General features: G+C 49.9%; 1 pseudogene; it reads left to right on the top strand.

Moving 5' to 3' along the window:
• Nucleotides 1-10369: 10369 nt before the first annotated feature.
• Nucleotides 10370-12004, top strand: LOC123186102 (desmethyl-deoxy-podophyllotoxin synthase-like; annotated as a pseudogene).
• The last annotated feature ends 8550 nt before the right edge of the window (nucleotides 12005-20554 follow it).

A 20554-nucleotide genomic window follows, 5' to 3' on the forward strand; every position in this document is an offset into this window, starting at 1 on the left:
ACCTCACCGCTATGAGGACGCCGCGGAAGACACCGATCCTGACTACACAACCCCTAGTGGTGTCGGGGATGACACCACTAATGATGGCGCCGCGGATGCCACCACTGATGATGGCGGCGCACGCACAGATGGCAGCCAACCGAAGAGGCAACGGAAGGAACGGCGCCCGAGCATGCTCGGCACCGTCAGGGAGGAATTTACTAAAGTGAACTCCGACGGGAATCCGACGGTGCCCAAACACGTAGTCAAGGGGTACTCGGTTCAGCTCGGGTGCATTCTTCGGAGCACCGTCTTGATCAACACCGAGAACCTAAGGCATAAGGACCGAGGGAATTTGCGCAGCCTCCTCTTCACGAAGCTGCACGAACGATACAAGTTCCCCGCTGTGTTTGCAAACACACGCCTCTCAGGGAATAAAGTGAACGGTGCCTCCCTCATGAGGATGAGCACGACCCTGTCTACTTGGAAAAGCACGGTGAAGGCAATGATTGAAAAAGGTGATAGTTATGAGAAGATCAAGGCGAAATATCCTTTGATGAGCGAAAGATGACTACAAGGAGTTCAAGATCAAGTGCGAGAGCCCCGCAACCTCCGAATCAAGTCAGTGGGGGAAAGAAATGCGGCAGTTGAACTTAGGGGTCCACCAACTCGGTCCCGGCGGTTACAGAGTGGCGGAGCCTATATGGGACAAGGAGGACGCGGAGCGTGCCGAGCAAGGCCTACCGCCCCGCTTCGAGAAATACCGTGACAAGCAGACCAGGAACTTTCTCAGGGCCCGGTACAAGGAGGACCCGGTAACAAAGGAGCTTACCACGGATCCGAAGACCAAGGCGCTTGAGCTTGTTCTGGTAAGGAATACACCCCCGCGTAATTAGCTCCATATGGTTGCATTCTAATTAATCCCCAATATTTCTAAATGGTTCACGTTCCTTCTACAGGACAAAGAAAGCAGTAGCGCGGGGTCGTCTCAGAGCTCCCCTTTCGACACCCCTTTGAATAGGGCGTTGAACGTAATGAAAAACAAGGATAAGCTCAGTAAGCCGACGTCAGCTGGTCGTGTGGCCGGCAAAGGCCTGTCCACAAAATGGTTGTCATACTATACCGCTGGTGGGCGAAAGGAGAAAAAGACTAGCTCGGAAAGCCAGTCGCGCGAGGTTGAAGCACTCAAGGCACAAGTGGCGCGGATTCCGGAGCTTGTCCAAGAGCAAGTGGAACAACAATTGGGAACGAAGCTCAATGCCATGGTGCCTACGTTGATTCATGGGCTGATGACGTGGATTGCAGGCGGCCAACAGGGGCCTCCCCGGTTCCCATCTTCACGGCTAGCAACTCGCACAGCGCGCAGGTGGCGCCATTGGTGTCTCCAGCGGCACCATTGGTGTCTTCGGCGGAGGCGGTATTCGTGTCTCCGGTGCCGGCACGAGCATTGGAGCTTAATGCACCCGGGTGTACGCCGGCCGGCACCTCGCCAGCAAGCGGCCCCTCCGTCAGTTGCACGCCCGCCATTGGCGGTGCCTCGACATTAGCCGAGCTCGACGGCATCATGGTAACTAAGCCTCTCGGCCGATGACTTCATCTCCTTTCCTTTGACTGGGCATCCCTGACGCCCTACATGTTTTCGCAGGGCGCCGCCGACGTTCCTTGCACTCTCCTGCACTTTGTGGGCGGTGAGTTGGTCGATGTCGCCAACGGCAGAATCGTTCAACTGGGCAACCCCGTGTTCCACGGTAATCCGATGCCACCCACAGTGTATAGGGTTGAAGTGGTTCGGGTGCTGCCAGGCTGCGACGAGCTGTTACCTCCGATTCAACCCGCTGGGGCCGACGAAGAAGATGAGATGACCCTCAGCGCCTGCGTAAGCTGGCCCCTGCTTTGGCGAAGAGCCAGATTCGTTTGGGGGCGGGGGACACCACCCCACAGACAAGACCGCCAGTCGTGCCGGCGCCAAGCCATGGCAAGAACGCCGCAACGCTACCGGACATGCCGGACATCCCTATGGCACAGGATCCGGACATGCATATGGCACAGGATCCGGACGACGACGACAACGACGACGGTACATTTACCAACGTCGATAAGTACTTTGCCGAACATGGGTACGGTGACGAGTTCTGCGGGCCTCCTTCTCAAGAACCCAACCAAGACGACCGCGATCTAGCTGGTACGGCGGAGAAACCCAGTTGCAACAGGCGTCGTCTGGCGTTCAGTTCTCAGGAGACGCCTCCAGCTGCCGCCTTCACCGAGCCTCAGATAGCTGAGGTGCGAAATATTATCAGCCCCAACACGCTCAAGAAGGCGCTCTGTGAGCAGAACTCGGTCCCATTACAGCAGATCAAGAAGAAGAGCCGGAAACGGAAGACTCAAAAGGGCGTCGAGTACGATCCGTGCTCAGGACGGGCCACCTTCACCTAAGGATATCTCGAGGAGGGTGCATGTGGCGGGTAGGGCGATGCTACCGACAAATATGCTCAATGCTGCAACCGGTGCTATGCGGAGTCTGCACGACAGTGTTCTTTCTTTGGAGAAGCGGCGTCTCAGAGAGAATGATGTGGCATACCCGGTTTTCGTGGCCAAGGTGCCAGAGGGCAAGGGCTTTGTGGATGGCGACATCGGGGGTACGATCGTCCTGTGGTTTGATGACATCTTTGCTATGTTTAACCTTCATCCGCTGCACTACACCTTCGTTCGGTTGTTTTCGCTGAATATGGAGATGCGGATCATTAGAGACAAGACCCCGGACATCGTGATAGTCGACCCCTTCTACATGCGTGCCAAGCTCTTGAGCAGCGCTGGGGACCGCCAAGTCGCGAGTTCACACCTCGAAGGCGTCATTCTGGCAAACCCAGATAAGGATAACTTCCTTGTGGCTTACTTTCCCGAGTAAGTCATCCCTTAACCGCCCCGTAACATATGATTTCTTAGATTTCAATCGTTCTTTTTTCCTAACATTCCGTGTTCTGTGCAGTGACACACATTGCACACTCATCCTCTTAAGCCCGAAATATTCCATGGCCACGTATTTCGACCCGAACCATGACTCCAAGATAGACTACACAAATATCAAGAAAGTTCTTGATGATGTTCTCCCTGGCTACGCCAAATCTGGAGGCACCTTCACCAGGGCAGTTCGTAAGTACGGCAAGCACGTGTTCGCCCACAATACGACGTTCTGCCGCGTCAAGCAGCCACCTAGCGGTCAGAAGGATGCCTACTATGCCCTCCATCACATGCGGGCGATCGTAAGGGACCTTCATCACCTTCTGCTACCAGATAATCTCAAAGATTGGGCCGCGAGCTTGTCGGCAATCCAGGACGCGGACATCAGACAAGAATTCTTTCGCATCCAGTCGGAGTTTGCGGACATCATCCATCAAGATGTCCTTCATACCTCGGGGCAGTTCTTCCTCAGATATCAACCGTCCAACAGTGAGATAGACGGAACGCTACAAATGCAGGCTGACAACGCCCGCGATTTCATGACCATCACGACAGACGGCGGCTTCATCCACGCTCCTGTCCCATGAGTCGGGTCGAAAGTAGTGATGTGTAGTTCTGAAACATTGATTCGCTCATGTTGTAATTAAACTTTAATGAATTGTATGTCTCTTTGGTTTGGACAGTCGTTCAACTTAGATGTAACTGATGCTATTTATTAGTAGGACCATGAATCGTGCTATTAATGTCTTGCTTTTCTCTTCCGATCCTTTTGTTGCATACTTATATATTGCTTATGTATGTATTGTCCGTTGTTTGGCTTGTGCATAGAGATGCCGTCGTATATCGTGTACAAGGGTAAGGTTCCCGGAGTCTACGACGACTGGGAGGAGTGTCAGAGACAGGTTCACCGTTTCAGCGGTAACAGTTACAAAGGGTACACCACTAGGGCGGAGGCGGAATCTAGATACGCCCGCTATCTAGCGGGAGAGAGGAGGGAGCGTTGGAGGAACCGGATGAAGACCAGTTTCATCGCGATGATGCTCATCGTGATGACCGCAGCTCTCTTTTATGTGATGGTAGTTTAGATGATCGATATCGACTTGTAATGTGAAGACAAACTCGATACTCGCGGTCTCGAGACTTGTAATGTTTTATCTTTGTTCGGTCTTTTGAATTCGGAGACTAATATGATGAATTGTATTCGGAGACTAATCTTCTATTGTATTCGATGAATCTGCTGTTGCTGTGTGCTGCTGTCTATATTCTGTCAAATAATATGTTTTGTAACCTGTGCAAAAATAAGAAAAGTAGAAAAAAACCTAATATTCATACTAATGGCGCATCACTACAGAGTGCGCCATTAGTATGTCAAAGTACACTAATGGCGCATCACCCAACAGTGCGCCATTAGTATGCCAAAGCACATGGTTAAATATGGCCCCTGGGAGGCATACTAATGGCGCATGGTGTTCTATACTAATGGCGCACTCCGTGGTGCGCCATTAGTAAGAAATACTAGTGGCGTGATACTAATGGCGCACCAGTAGTGCGCCATTAGTAGGCAACACTGGTGCGCCATTAGTAGGCCTTTTCCTAGTAGTGTAAAGTAAAGCAATTATATGGCGATTGCATTTCATACAATAAAGCGACAACCATATGGCTCCTGCCAGTTGCCGATAACTCCGTTACAAAACATGATCATCTCATACAATAAAATATAGCACTGCAAAAACAAGTTAGACGTCCTCTACTTACCTTTTACGTGGCTACTATGGGCTGAGCAAGAACCGTTCTTACCTACACATCAAAACCACAATGATAATTCGTCAAGTTAGTGTTGTTTTAACCTTCAACAAGGACCAGGCGTAGTCACACTCGGTTCAACTAAAGTTGGAGAAACTGACATCCGCCAGACACTATGTGCAAAGCACGTCGGTAGAACCAGTCTCGCGTAAGCGTACCTGTAATGTCGGTCCGGGCCGCTTCATCTAACAATACCGCCGAACCAAAATATGACATGCTGGTAAGCAGTATGACTTGTATCACCCACAACTCACTTGTGTTCTACTCGTGCATATAACATCTATGCATAAACCTAGCTCGGATGCCACTGTTGGGGAACGTAGTAATTTCAAAAAAATATCCTACGCACACGCAAGATCATGGTGATGCATAGCAATGAGAGGGGAGAGTGTCGTCTACACACGCTCATAGACCGTAAGCGGAAGCGTTATGACAACGTGGTTGATGTAGTCGTACGTCTTCACGATTGACCGATCCTCAGTACCGAACGTATGGCACCTCCGCGTTCAGCACACGTTCAGCTCGGTGACGTCCCACGAACTCACGATCCAGTAGAGCTTCCGGGAAGAGCTTTGTCAGCACGACGGCGTGGTGATGGTGTTTATGAAGCTACCGACGCAGGGCTTCGCCTAAGCACCGCTACGACATGACCGAGGTGGATTATGGTGGAGGGGGCACCGCACACGGCTAAAAGATCAATCATCAATTGTTGTGTATCCAAGGGGTGCCCCCCTCCCCGTATATAAAGGAGTGGAGGAGGGGGGAGGGGGACGGCCTCCTTGGCGCGCCCCATGAGGAGTCCTACTCCCACTGGGAGTAGGACTCCCGCTTCCAAGTAGGAGTAGGAGTAGGAGAGGAAGGGAGAGAAGAAGAGAAGGAAAGGGGGCGCCGCCCCCCCTGTCCAATTTAGACTAGAGGGGGAGGGGCGCGCGACTGCCCTGGCCGCCCCTCCTCTTCTCCCACTAAGGCCCATTAGGCCCAATATACTCCCCGGGGGGTTCCGGTAACCCCCCGGTACTCCGGTATATGCCCGAAACCTCCCGAAACACTTCTGGTGCCCGAACATAGTCGTCCAATATATCTTTACGTCTCAGCCATTTCGAGACTCCTCGTCATGTCCGTTATCATATCCGTGGCTCCGAACTACCTTCAGTAGATCAAAACACAAAAACTCATAACACCGATCATCACAGAACTTTAAGCGTGCGGACCCTACGGGTTCGAGAACTATGTAGACATGACCGAGACATGTCTCTGGTCAATAACCAATAGCGGAACCTGGATGCTCATATTGGTTCCTACATATTCTATGAAGATCTTTATCGGTCAAACTGCATAACAACATACGTTGTTCCCTTTGTCATCGGTATGTTACTTGCCCGAGATTCGATCGTCGGTATCTCAATACCTAGTTCAATCCCGTTACTGGAAAGTCTTTTTAGTCGTTCCGTAATGCATCATCCCGTAACTAAATCATTAGTCACATTGCTTGCAAGGCTTATAGTGATGTGCATTACCGAGAGGGCCTAGGGATACCTCTCCGACAATCGGAGTGACAAATCCTATTCTCGATCTATGCCAACTCAACGAACACCATCGGAGACACCTGTAGAGCACCTTTATAATCACCCAGTTATGTTGTGACGTTTGGTAGCACACAAAGTGTTCTTCCGGTAATCGGGAGTTGCATAATCTCATAGTCATAGGAACATGTATAAGTCATGAAGAAAGCAATAGCAGTAAACTAAATGATCAAGTGCTAAGATAACACAATGGGTCATGTCAATCACATCATTCTCCTAATGATGTGATCCCGTTGATCAAATGACAACTCATGTCTATGGCTAGGAAACTTCAACCATCTTTGATCAACGAGCTAGTCAAGTAGAGGCATACTAGTGACACTATGTTTGTCTATGTATTCACACATGTATTATGTTTCCGGTTAATACAATTCTAGCATGAATAATAAACATTTATCATGATATGAGGAAATAAATAATAACTTTATTATTGCCTCTAGGGCATATTTCCTTCACATGACTAGCTCATGCATCATTCATCAACAACAAAAAATCAAGTGTTTTTCGTTGTTGTATCCAGATTGTGGAGAACATGAATAAGCTATCCGGTGTTGTTGTATCACTTCTTCCAGTTAAATCCAAACACCATGAATCTGGTACATGAATAAATTGAATGGGTAGGAAGGAAGAGCCAATGTATTGGGGATCAATAAGAAACCCAAATTATGCAAGATGATTGAACAACTAATAAAGATGATGGTGTACCTGTAGAGTGACTTGGATTTGTCGATCAGGCGGCTGCGGGGTGTGCCTTTTGTTTGGAAGATGAGGATAAAGATGAGGACGAGGCTTGATTGTTGATGTGCCTTTCGTTTGTGTCATGAACTTGGTTTGCATTTTGAACTTGATTGGATGATGTTGTGGGCATGAATTTGAACTTGTGGACATGAACTTTTAGTCATCAACTTGTTCGTATGACTTAAATATTGCATGTGTTTGTTTCGCGATGTTTGAAATTCATTTTGTGTCCAAAATGCAAAATATGGCATGCGCCGGTTGCTCGCGCGCGCTGTATTTTTGCGCGCTGCTGGAGCTATGTGCGCGCTGCATTTTACTGCGGCTGCTGGAATCAGCGCTGCCCGCAGCGCCAAACCAGGCGATCGGCATGCTGCAAATTGGTTTTTAGCGCGGAGCGCGTTGGGCGGCTTTTGGAGATGCTCTTAGTTATTCACACTCTTATCTTTCTGGGTGGGTGGATTGTAAGAAATCGACGTCCGATTATATATTCACACTCACTGGAGGAGCTATATCGTGGAAAAGATCCAATAAAATGATAACGGCCTCATCTACTATGCAGGCGTAATTTATAGCATGTTATGAGGCCAGGTATGGCTAGAGAATGTCATTCCCGGACTTAAAGTGGTAGACATTGATAACCCACAAGTGTAAATGATCAGTTTGTATCATTTTTGATAAGTAAGAGTGTCAAACCCAATGAGGAGCTAAAGGTAGAACTAATATTCTCTCAAGTTATATCAACTACTGATACAACTCTACACACACTAAACGTTCGCTTTAGCTAGAAACAAAGAGTAAACCTACTTTGCGGGTGTAATGAGATAGGTTTACAAAATAATAAAGAACGCAGAAATAAAATTTAGGTGTTCTTTAAATAAAGAATAATAAAGTAAATATAGCGAGTGTGGAAAAGTGGTTGTAGGATGTGCATGTCACTATGAGAGTATGAGTCAAAATGAATTTCCGTGTCACTAGGAGGTCACTAGGCAATTGACTAACAGTCGTCATTGCAGTTTTATATGTCGGCGAGGCCTCTGCTAACATACTATCCCTTTCTCAGACTTTTATGCACTTACGATTGGAAGTATTAGCAAGCATCTGGAAATACTAACAAGTTCATTAAGGTAAACTCAACCATGACATCAAGATAAATTGCCCCCTTCATCCCATATGCAACGACTCACGAACTGGGGTTTAGGTCTCTATCCCTCCCGCAACCTACCATAAGCAATAAATCACATATTGTATTGTAATACATATACGTGCGCTCATGTGATGGGCGCCAAAGGACAACAACAAAATAGAACATGCAACTCAAATCAATCATGGTCACCAATTAACCCATTGAAAAAATAATCTACTCCGACATAATAGCAATGTGGAAAGTTATCGGATAATAATATATAGCATCAAAAACCATGTCCAAAGGGGATTACAGCGGGATGCGGGACAGTGGACTGCTAAATAAAAACGGAGGAAGGCGATGGAGGTGCTGAAGACAGTGAAGTTGATGGAGATGGTCCCCGTGATGGTGGTTCCCCCGGCGGTGCTCCAGCACCACCGAGAGAGAGAGGGGGGGTAGAGAGGCCCTCTCTTTCTTGCTCTTCCTTGGCCTCTCCCACAGATGGGGAGAGGATTCCCCCTTTGGTCCTTGGCCTCCACGGCTCCCGGAGGGCGAGAACCCCTCCAAGATTGGATACCTCTCTTTGTTTTCGCCACTTTCTGGAACCCTTTCTATAGTCGGGCATCCATTCCTTTATAGCCAAAGATCCGTAACTCTGATCGGGCTGAATTTTTTACACAATTATTTTTTCCAGAAATTAGCTTTCTTGTGGCGAAAGAATGGCCCCAACCGACTTAGGTATTTCCCACAAGGGCCCATGGCACGACCAGGGGGTGGCCGCGCCCCTGCCCTTGTGGGGCCTTCGGGCATGTTTTCTGTGTCGATTCCTTCGCCCAAAATTCCGACAATTCCCAAAAATAATTCACAAAAAAAATCAGCGCGTTCCGGCTCCGTAGAGTTTTGACCTATATTTCCAAAAATAGTAGAAAAAAGGAACTGTCCTTTAACACTGGATTAATATGTTAGTTAAATAAATATTATGCCAAAATATTAGTAAATGATACAAATATAACACAAACACTTCAAAATTTTCAGATATGTTGGAGACGTATCAGACATAATTTTCCAAACCACTGACAGTGTACTGCAATAATGAACCCACGGTTTTCTATGCATGCAACAACAACAAATCAAGTGTTGCTGCCAAGCACATTGACATAAAGTATCATGTTTTGAAATATAGAATCCATGATCAAACTATTAATGTTAAACATATCAGTACGACAAGTATGTGATTATTGGAGGTCTCGTGATCTTGGAATTATGGGATCCCTAATATGAACCACTACCCATAAAGTAATGTATTTACATTTCAAAATAGGACGTGTGCTATAAGGATTGATATTTAATGACATTTCATTGGCTATTGTAACACCTTACTTTGATACATTATTTCTATGGAAATTTGGTAAATTTTATTGACTCTAATGATCAAGGAGAAGAATGTTGAAATTGATCTAAAGGCTCAATAGGCTAATAGGCTGAGAGGATAAAAGATAACATTAGGGGATTGGGGGGGGGGGGGGGGGGGGGGGGGGACACCAACCTTGATCACCCTCATGTGACGAATGCGCCCTAATCGGGGGCGCCCTAACCAACAAGTGGTTTTGTTTCTCTGTCATCAGCGCACATATATTAGATGGAAGTCGTCAACACCTACGCTAGACTAGTTCACCCATGGTTTACTTTGATCCCCACATCCCTAAATCCTAACCGATTTGAGGGAGCGTTGCACCACAGGAGATCATCTTCAAGGCATGCCCGTGTTCCACAGTAGTGTTGGTGGTGCTGAAGGGACGCCGCTATCCGCTGCAACCATCTACACCGAGCATGCATACGCGTGCATTAAGTAGGCACGGGAGTTCACATCGTCAAACCAATATCTACATCCATTGATTGGTGGTAATATTCTAATGCGTAGTCTTACGATCCTATCACGGCAATCCTAATGAATTACAGCAATACCTAACACTATCATCTCGTAGGCGTCACCTGAGAATGCCTGCAGAGAATGCAAAGCCTCAGATCTCCTACCTTGGGAGGGCGGGCAGACAGCGGTAAGTGTGCGAGGATATGGACAAACACAAAGACACCTATACTATACAATGGTTTTGGCTCTGTTTCAAGCGACGGCATTATTGTAAGCGTGGGGGGATGCAATGCAGGCGGCTCCGTCAGTGTTACTCTGAACTGTGCCGTTCTGAAACTGGAGCTACCGCTCAAAGCATGGAGTCGTTGCAGCTCTACCAGCTCCTCCTCCCTCTCCTGGCCATTGTCGTCCCTCTCCTATGCCTCAACCGCGCGGTGCGCCGACGCCGGCACCGCGAGGGCGCCCGCCTGCTGCCTCCGTCTCCGTGGGCACTTCCGGTCATCGGCCACCTCCACCACCTCGTGGGTGATCTGCCGCACCGCGCCATGCGCGACCTGGCGCGACGCCACGGCCCTCTCCTGCTGCTCCGCCTCGGCGGCCTCCCCATCGTGGTCGCCTCCTCAGCGGACGCCGCGCGCGAGGTCATGGTGGCGCGCGACGTCGACTTCGCCACGCGCCCCATCAGCCGCATGATCCGTCTCTCCATCCCCGAGGGAGCAGAGGGGATCGTCTTCGCGCCGTATGGCGACAAGTGGCGCCAGATCCGCAAGATCTGCACCGTCGAGCTGCTGAGCGCCCGGCGCGTCCAGTCCTTCCGGCCCGTGCGCGAGGAGGAGGCCGGCCGGCTGCTCCAGGCGGTGGCGGCGGCCGCCGCGTCGTCTACCCCGGTGAACCTCAGCCAGCGGCTGTCGGCGTACGCGGCCGACTCGGCGGTGCGCGCCATCATCGGGAGCAGGTTCAAGGACCGGGATAAGTTCCTGGTGATGCTGGAGCGCGGGATCAGGCTGTTCGCCAGGATGAGCTTGCCGGACCTCTACCCGTCGTCGCACCTCGCCATGCTCGTCAGCCGGATGCCGGGCCGGATGAAGCGGCACCAGGAAGAAGGTGCCGCGTTCATGGACGCCGTCGTCCAGGAGCACCAGGAGAACAGAGCAGCCGATGACGACAAGGAGGACTTGCTCGACGTGCTCCTGAGGATCCAGCGGGAAGGCCACCGCCGGACAACCCAAGGTGACAGAGGACTCCCTAGGCGGCCTCAACTACATGCGCCTGGTGATCAAGGAGGTGCTCCGGCTGCACCCTCCGGCGCCGCTGCTGCTTCCGCGGGAGTGCATGAACGACTGTCAGGTCTTGGGCTTCGACGTGCCCAAGGGGACCATGGTGCTCGTCAACGCCTGGGCCATCAGCAGAGACCCTGCCCACTGGGACGCCGCCGAGGAGTTCATACCGGAGAGGTTCGAGCGCGGCGAGATCGACTTCAAGGGGGCGGACATGGAGTACACGCCGTTCGGGGCGGGCCGGCGGATGTGCCCCGGGATGTCGTTCGGCTTGGCCAACGTTGAGCTCGCTCTCGCCGGGCTGCTGTACCATTTCGACTGGGAACCGCCGGGAGGGGCGGAGGCCGGGGAGCTCGACATGACGGAGGAGATGGGAGTCACCGTGAGGCTGCGTCGTGACCTTCTGCTTGTTCCGGTGGTCCGAGTGCCCTTACCACTAGACTAGTGGCTAGCCAGGTTCTCCTAATCAGCAGGCATTAGTAGGTAGCGCAAACCTCTCTTTTTTTGTCAAGTCTCCGTTTGACTGTGGCTTCGTTATGTCTCTGTGGATGTTATATATTTTTTTTTTGCATGGAGATTTGTACATTTTTTTATTTTTTCTTCTTATACTATGTCATTTGACTGAGACTCGGTCGACTGAGATCTAGTCACATCTTTTTTTATCAGTATTTAAGGGCCCTAATTTCCCACATGGTTCAAAGTAAGTACTCCTTCAAATGGAATATAAGGCTTTGCATTATTTATATAGAGAACGATATAATTAACCAGGTAGGAGATTAGATACAAGAATATAGAACATATGTAATCATTCCTTTTGTAAATTGTTGGCTTTTGTTGATTGTTCTTTAGTTTGCAAACACGTTTGGTATTATAGGGAACCAAGACATTTTTGTTTTGTAGGGATATGCAACAAAGTTGGAGAGAAGGTATATGGTCTACTGAACTTTGAACTTCGGCTTATCAAAATACCAATGTCAGACAAGTGCTTTCTTGAACAATAGTTTTTACACCACCCGAGCAAATAAAAGGTGCATTGAAAGCAGCCACATCACCTATAATTATATATTTAACGGATGCATATAGGCAATAGAAAGACCTTCTGGACATCTATCACCAGTATAGAAGGAACATCGTCTTTCCTTTCTACAGGTATATAATAGGAAAACGTTTGTGGGTGCAAAATATGTCCTATATTTTCACATGGAAAGAATATATAGGTTCCTAAGATGAAAATGTTACCAACATATTTTCGATGGAGTTTTCTTTCATGGTATAAATTTTCTATATTTTCTGAAACATATGTGTACAAATAAAAATAGTCAAAGTTCCATATAATAGACCATGCTCATGCCTAACAATCACATATATTACAGAACAGAATTGTTATTTCTTAGTCAAATATGTAAAACATTTTCTGATTGCTTGGAGTTTGGGTGGTTTGATTGGTAAGACAGAAAAGGTGGATATGCCTTTCACTCGCGCACAAAACGTGGCGAGGCTTTTGGTCAGTGTTGTGAGCGTTGAGCACATACCAGATGTAGTCAGATGGACACATGCTGGAGTTACTTACCTCTTAGAGCTTGAGATTGAGGATACTGCAGTTTCAGAGGCTGGAGATGGCACACAAGACATGGATACTACGGAGGGGGGCGGCGCACCCGGGGACCAGGAGAAGGGGCCCGATGACACTATGCCGGAGTCGGACAAGGGGCCTGCTACATATTCTGATAAGGTAGACAGTTCTACCAAAGAGACGCCCCCGTCCACCACTCCGATGAACACGCTTCGTTTTGGTTCTTTTGTATCGAGGTCCGCGCCTAGCCGGTTATGGAGCACTAGGGTCGAGACAGATGACCCGATAGAGCTTGAGCTTCCACCAGTGCCGAGTTTAGTCGGCAAGGTGACGACCATGGAGCCTACTTCCGGGGCGATGGTGGGTTCTGTTGGGATGGCCGCAGTTTTAGGAGACCCTGGGCAGGAGGTCCACCACACCCACATACCACTGTCGGACCTTTCGCCGGCGGGAGGGGCGCCTGGAAAGGAGATCCACGGCGCGCTTCCCAATTCCACGTCTCCGGTCGAGTTGGGGTGAGATGCTGGCAGGAGTCCCGTGTTGTAACCCCTCTGCAGCTTGGCACCGAGCAGGGCGGCCGAGGTACGACGACTACCACGGGTGATAAGGGGGACGAGATTTGTGAGCGGGCGGCTCCAAGGTCCTCTGTCCCCTTGTCACCCACACCGGCAGTTCCCTCCATCACGCCTCTTCCTCCTTCACCGACGTTACGAGAGGGGCGTGGGAGTCCTAACCGCACCCCGCGCGAGAGGACCACGGAGGAGCTCATCGCTTTCGGTGGGATTACGGATCCGGTGTCGGCTGGCAGGCATGTCAGCAACCGGATCCAGGGACAGCCGGATGCGGATGACTTTCAGCTAGCGCGGGCCAAGAGGGCTGCCATGCTTCGTCATGCCGAGACTACTGCAGGTATGTCATTTGATATACGTTGTTCAATTTTACATTTTTCTGAGTATGAGTTAGTTGATAAGGCAAACGACTTAGGCTTTTCTTTGGATCAAATGATACCGAGGTCGTCAAATCCGTCAATGATCTTCTAGACATGGAAGCGGAGAGGGCTTCTGAGATCATTTGTAATCTTGCCTCTATCCAACCTATGAATGACAATGACATGAATAGTTTAGGAATTACTGATCTTGCAAATATCTGCAACAACCTTTTGCCTAGTGTCAATACTGAAGATGAGGAGGAAGTTGAGAACACAGATACAGTAGCGCCTCTCTTGACAGAGGAGGCAGTGTCTGTTATTGATGATAATATCGTTCCACAGGGTGTTGGGGAGAAGCCCAAACGACCCTGGAAGCGGAAAATTTATCCTACTTCGGCAATACGCTGAAGTGCTAGAGTTAAGCTTAAGAAAAAATTCCATGATGACTTATGAAAGGACTCTTTTGGAATAGCAGAGGTCTAGTAGACTTGGCTAAACAGAGATTCTTAGCAGAGACAACATTAGAGCATCATCTAGATTTTATAGCACTTTTGGAAACTGGACGAGATAATTTCACATCCCAATTCCTTCAAACCCTCTCCAGTGGTATCGATTTTGATTGGCACATCTTACCACCTAGAGGAAGATCCGGCGGGATTTTACTAGGAGTACGGTGCGAGACGCTCGAGGTACTTAATGTAGTGCAGGGAGACTTTTCAGTTGAATTCAGGGTGAGATCGAAATTGGACGGGTTCCGATGATCGCTAGTTGCGGTTTATGGGGCAGCGCAACCTGAATTTAAACCTGATTTTCTTGCCGATTTAGTGCGGATTTGTGGAGACGAAAATCTGCCACTACTGGTCGGGGGGATTTTAATATAATCCAGAGAAGAGAAGAAAAGAATAATGACAATTTTTACGGACGGTGGTCTATGATGTTTAACATGATTATCGAGAGCCTCAGTCAGGGAGAAATTGAGCTCACCGGTAGACAGTTCACATGGGCCAACTCGCTACCTGTTCCCACTTATGAAAAGCTGGACAGGGTACTTGCTAGTGTGGAATGGGAACAAAAATATCCGTTGGTGTTGGTTCATGCGATGCAAAGAGCGATCTCGGATCATACACCACTCTTCTTAGATTCGGGAGAGGCTACCTGAGGGAGTCCTGGATTAGGGGGTGTCCGGATGTCCGGACTATACCTTCAGCCGGACTCCTGGACTATGAAGATACAAGATTGAAGACTTCGTCCCATGTCCGGAAGGGACTTTCCTTCGCGTGGAAGGCAAGCTTGGCGATACGGATATGTAGATCTCCTACCATTGTAACCGACTTTGTGTAACCCTAACCCTCTTCGGTGTCTATATAAACCGGAGGGTTTTAGTCTGTAGGACAACATACAGAACAACAATCATACCATAGGCTAGCTTTTAGGGTTTAACCTCTCTGATCTCGTGGTAGATCTACTCTTGTACTACCCATATCATCAATATTAATCAAGCAGGACGTAGGGTTTTACCTCCATCAAGAGGGCCCGAACCTGGGTAAAACTTCGTGTCCCTTGCCTCCTGTTACCATCCAGCCTAGACGCACAGTTCGGGACCCCCTACCCGAGATCCGCCGGTTTTGACACCGACATTGGTTCTTTCATTGAGAGTTCCTCTGTGTCGTCGCCGTTAGGCTTGATGGCTCCTACAATCATCAATAGCGATGCAGTCCAGGGTGAGACCTTCCTCCCCGGACAGATCTTCGTCTTCAGCGGCTTCGCACTGCGGGCCAATTCACTTGGCCATCTGGAGCAGGTCAAAAGCTATGCCCTTGGCCGTCAGGTCAGATTTGGAAGTTTAAACTACACGGCTGACATCCGCGGGGACTTGATCTTCGACGGATTCGAGCCACTGCCGAGCGCGCCGCACTGTCACGACGAGCATGATCTAGCTCTGCCGCCGAACAGTGCCCTGGAGGCCGCACCCGCATCGCTTCGACCCTTAATTCGGAGCCAACTGCGCCGATCGAGGAAGGGTGATTGGACGCCGCCTCGGGGGCTGCGATCCAAACGGCGATCGAGCCGAACACCAGCCCCGCACTCCGCGAGCTCGTGACTCCAAGGAGCCGGACTCCTCTCCGGACTCCGAACCCTCCGCGCGCCTGCCGATCGAATCCTATTGGGCGCCGATCATGGAGTTTACTACCGCGGACATCTTTCAGCACTCGCCTTTCGGCGATATTCTGAAGACACTAAAGTCTCTCTCTTTATCAGGAGAGCCCTGGTCGGACTACGGTCAGCAAGGTTGGGATACGGACGATGAAGAAATTCAAAGCCCATCCACCGCCCACTTTGTAGCCACTATCGACAATTTAACCGACATGTTGGACTTCGACTCCGAAGACATCGACGGTATGGACGCCAATGCAGGAGACGATGAAGAACCAGCGCCTATTGGGCCCTGGAAAGCCACCTAGTCATATGACATATACATGGTGGACACCCCAAAATAAGGAGATGGCGATGGAACAGCGGAGGATGACCCCTCCAAGAAACAGCCTAAGCGCCGGCGTCAGCGGCGCCGCTCAAAATCCCGCCAAAACAAATACGGTGATTCCAGCACGGGAGATAATAATACTCCGGAGAGTGCCGAAGAAAACCCCCTCCAGCAAGATTCAGCACAGGAGGATGGAGAAGCCAGCCCTCATGAGAGAGCGGCAGACAGAGAGGTTGAGGACGATAATTATATGCCTCCCTCTGAAGACGAGGCAAGCCTCGACGACGACGAATTCGTCGTGCCAGAGGATCCCGTCGAGCAAGAGCATTTTCAACGCAGGCTTATAGCCACGGCAAGAAGCCTCAAGAAAAAACAGCAACAACTTAGAGTTGATCAAGATTTGGTAGTCGACAGATGGACTGAAGTCCTTGCGGCCGAAGAGCATAAACTCGAATGCCCCTCCAAGAGCTACCCAAAGCGCAGGTTGCTATCCCGATTAGAGGAGGAAGCACTTAAACCTACATCACCAGCACTTGATACGGCCGACCGGCCACCTCGTGGCTGCGACAGAGAGGCCTCTCGGCCCTCCACTCAAGCCGCACCCCATACCAAGGCACGGGAAAATGCGCCAGACCTGCGAGATATGTTGGAGGACAAGGCAAGGCAAACAAGATCGATCTACGAATCGCGTGGGCGCCCCACGACTCGAGACGATAACCGTCACGCCGGACACAAATCCGGTAGGGCCGAACACAGTAGACAAAGCTCATCGGAGCTACATCGTGATATAGCCCAGTATAGAGGCGCCACACACCCACTATGCTTCACAGACGAAGTAATGGATCATCAAATCCCCAAGGGTTTCAAACCCGTAAACATCGAATCATACGATGGCACAACAGATCCTGCGGTATGGATCGAGGATTATCTCCTTCATATCCACATGGCCTGCGGCGATGATCTCCACGCCATCAAATACCTCCCACTCAAGCTTAAAGGACCAGCTCGGCATTGGCTTAACAGCTTGCCAGCAGGATCAATCAGTTGTTGGGAGGACCTGGAAGCCGCATTCCTCAACAATTTCCAGGGCACTTATGTGCGACCACCAGACGCCGATGACCTAAGCCACGTAATCCAGCAGCTCGAGGAATCGGCCAGGCAATTCTGGACACGGTTCCTAACAAAGAAAAATCAAATAGTCGACTGTCCGGATGTAGAGGCCCTAGCAGCCTTCAAGCACAATATCCGTGACGAGTGGCTTGCCCGGCACCTTGGACAGGAAAAGCCGAAATCTATGGCAGCACTCACGATACTCATGACCCGCTTTTGCGCGGGAGAAGACAGCTGGTTTGCTTGTAGCAACAATATGACCAAGAACCCTGGTAATTTGGATACCAGGGACAGTAGTGGCAGGTCGCGTCGCAACAAGCAGAAGCGCCGCATTAACGGCGACAATGCTGAGGATACGGCAGTTAATGCCGGATTCAGAGGCTATAAATCCGGTCAGTGGAAAAAGCCATTCAAAAGAAATCCTAGGGGGCCGTCCAGTTTGGACCAAATACTCGACCGCTTGTGCCAGATACATGGCACCCCCGAAAAGCCGGCCAATCACACCAACAGGGATTGTTGGGTGTTCAAGCAGGCAGGCAAGTTAAATGCCGAAAATAAAGACAAGGGGCTGCATAGCGATTACGACGAAGAGCCCCGGCCGCCGAACAACAGTGGACAGAAGGGTTTTCCCCCACAAGTGCGGATGATGAACATGATATACGCAACCCACATCCCCAAGAGGGAGCGGAAGCGTGCGTTAAGGGACGTATACGCGGTAGAGCCAGTCGCCCCAAAGTTCAACCCATGGTCCTCCTGCCCGATCACCTTTGATCGAAGGGACCATCCCACTAGCACCCGTCATGGCGGATTCGCCGCATTGGTTCTAGACCCAATTATTGACGGATTTCATCTCACTAGAGTCCATATGGACGGCGGCAGCAGCCTGAACCTGCTTTACGAGGATACAGTGCGGAAAATGGGCATAGATCCCTCGAGGATTAAGCCCACCAAAACGACCTTTAAAGGCGTAATACCAGGTGTAGAGGCCAACTGTACAGGCTCAGTCACACTTGAAGTGGTCTTCGGATCTTTGGATAATTTCTGAAGCGAGGAGTTAATCTTCGACATAGTCCCATTCCGCAGTGGCTATCACGCACTGCTCGGGCAAACCGCATTCGCCAAGTTCAATGCGGTACCACACTACGCATACCTTAAGCTCAAGATGACAGGCCTTCGAGGAGTAATTACGGTCAATGGAAACACCGAACGCTCCCTCCGAACGGAGGAGCACACGGCGGCCCTTGCAGCGGAAGTACAAAGCAGCCTCTCCAGGCAGTTCTCCAGTCCGGCCATTAAACGTGCGGACACCGTCAAGCGCGCCCGGAGTAACCTACAACAAGATTGCCTGGCATGTTCTGAGCAAGCGTAGTAATGCGGCCCCAACCCCAGCCCTCGCAAAAATGCGACACCAGTGCTTCGCATACATAACTACGCTTTAGAAATACCATGGGTACAGGGGGAGGGGCACCATCACGGCACGCCCGAAACACGGCTTAAACCGCACCAGGGGCTGCCGATTTTTTAATTTTCTCTTACTTTCAGGACTCCATTCTTTGGAAGGCCTGTTCAGCACACTTGCCGCACAAACGATGCAAGAACCAGGGAAGCAGACAAGCCATGCCGCATTACGGAACTCCCAGGTGGTCTTTATCACGAGCAGTATACCTGTTTCGCATACCATTCCACAGCCTGCCCCTGGAACGGACATGATAAATAGTCCAACCTTTTTCTTATCGCATTTTTGTAACGTTCTGCTTTGATCGCAGCCCTTTTTAATAAACAATGCATAGCTTTTGTCTATTTTTGCATTACTCTTTTTTTTAAATATATGTTCCTTAACGACATGTTGCCCCGTACACTTTGGTACGGCCAAAATACGCCAGGGGCTTTAGTACCCCTCAATATGGTGTGAGAAGTCCGAACACTTTAACAAGTGCGGCACCCCGAACTTATAGCATTATATGCATCGGCTCCGAATCATGTCTTGGGTCAATAGTTGGGTTTGCCCGGCTCCTATGTTTTGGTGTCTTACGTTCCGCTATATCGGCTAAGGTAGCACTAGGAGAACTACTGTGATTGTGCCCCAGTTGAGCTGGGTCGAGCACCTCAGTAGAGAAAGCTAAAACTGACTGTCATTGTCGATGTCAAAACCGGCGGATCTCGGGTAGGGGGTCCCGAACTGTGCGTCTAGGCCGGATGGTAACAGGAGGCAGGGAACATGATGTTTTACCCAGGTTTGGGCCCTCTTGATGGAGGTAAAACCCTACGTCCTGCTTGATTAATATTGATGATATGGGTAGTACAAGATTAGATCTACCACGAGATCAAGGAGGCTAAACCCTAGAAGCTAGCCTATGGTATGATTGTTGTATATATTATATGTCTATCGACTAGCCTGGCCTCGGTTTATATAATGTACCGGAGGCCTAGGATAACAAGAGTCCTAGCCGAATACGCCGGTGGGGAGAAGTCCTTGTCTTGATCGCCAAGTCTTGTGGAATCTTCCTTGTATGCGGTAGCCGTCCGAACTGGCCCACGAGTATACGGCCACGGGGGTCCTTGGCCCAATCTAATATATCGGGAGATGACGTGGTGAGTACCCCCTAGTCCAGGACACCGTCAGTAGCCCCCTGAACCGGTCTTCAAGTTAGGGACGCTCCTCGATTCTTTCGAACCGTTCTTCATCTTCGGTTGCCGGTCTTGAAAACTGGTTCAACAAATCTTCTTTATCTTCGATCTTGAGGATCGCCGAAATGCATTCGACGAGTTTACACGTCGGGTATCCGAGGAGCCCCTTTAAGTTTCCGGCCTTTATCAATGCCTTGTTTATTTTTATGCCACACCTCGGGTTTGAAGTTGTTCCCGGGAGGCAGGGTCCTCTTGCGTCCGAGCTCCAACACCGGACTGCATTCGAGGTATCTTTTGCAGCCGAGCACCAACGCCGGACCGCTTCCCAGTTCTAGCGCCAGAATGTATCCGAGCTCCAACGCCGGACTATGTATCCGAACTCCAACACCGAAATATATCCGAGCTCCAACGCCAGACTGTGTCCAGGCTCCAATGCCGGACTATATCCGAGGTGTCATATCACCTTGGTTCAAAAAAGTTGAAGGAGTTTAGCCGAGCTTAA

The sequence above is a fragment of the Triticum aestivum genome, chromosome 2A (genome assembly GCF_018294505.1).
Source record: "Triticum aestivum cultivar Chinese Spring chromosome 2A, IWGSC CS RefSeq v2.1, whole genome shotgun sequence".
In the NCBI taxonomy this organism is placed as follows: domain Eukaryota; kingdom Viridiplantae; phylum Streptophyta; class Magnoliopsida; order Poales; family Poaceae; genus Triticum; species Triticum aestivum.